Here is a 328-nt window from a genome sequence, read left to right as displayed (position 1 = left end):
TAGTATTTTTCTCCCCCCCAAAATTGCAGTTTCCCCCCAAATTGTTTTCCTCCAGAATTGTGAGTTTTCCTCCCAAATTGTGTGGTTCCCCCCAAATTATGCTGTCTTCCCTCCTAAAACTGTGGGGTTCCCCCCAAAATTGTGGGTTCCCCCAAAAATCATGTTCCCCCCCACCAAAAGCTTTTCACATGGGGGGGGTTGGGCGGGGGGGGCGTATTTTGGTACCGTTCTGCTGGGATCGAGGCCCTCGGCTCGGCCTGGAGGGGCCCCGGACTCCTGCTCCGGCCGTCGGGCCCCCCCGCCCCTCCTCCCGCTCCCGCCCCCGGCC

At 59.8% G+C, this 328-nt stretch overlaps 1 protein-coding gene across 1 annotated transcript in view; it reads left to right on the top strand.

The window, feature by feature from the left end:
* The window catches only part of LOC112551552 (homeobox protein meis3-like), a 20,403-nt gene that overhangs the window by 19,111 nt on the left and 964 nt on the right, over positions 1-328 (top strand). The gene's annotated exons all lie outside the window — the stretch shown is intronic.

Source organism: Alligator sinensis, unplaced genomic scaffold, assembly GCF_000455745.1.
Source record: "Alligator sinensis unplaced genomic scaffold, ASM45574v1 scaffold1667_1, whole genome shotgun sequence".
Lineage (NCBI taxonomy): Eukaryota > Metazoa > Chordata > Crocodylia > Alligatoridae > Alligator > Alligator sinensis.
Note: the sequence above shows the minus strand (reverse complement) of the source record. Positions and strands in the feature narration are given on the sequence as shown.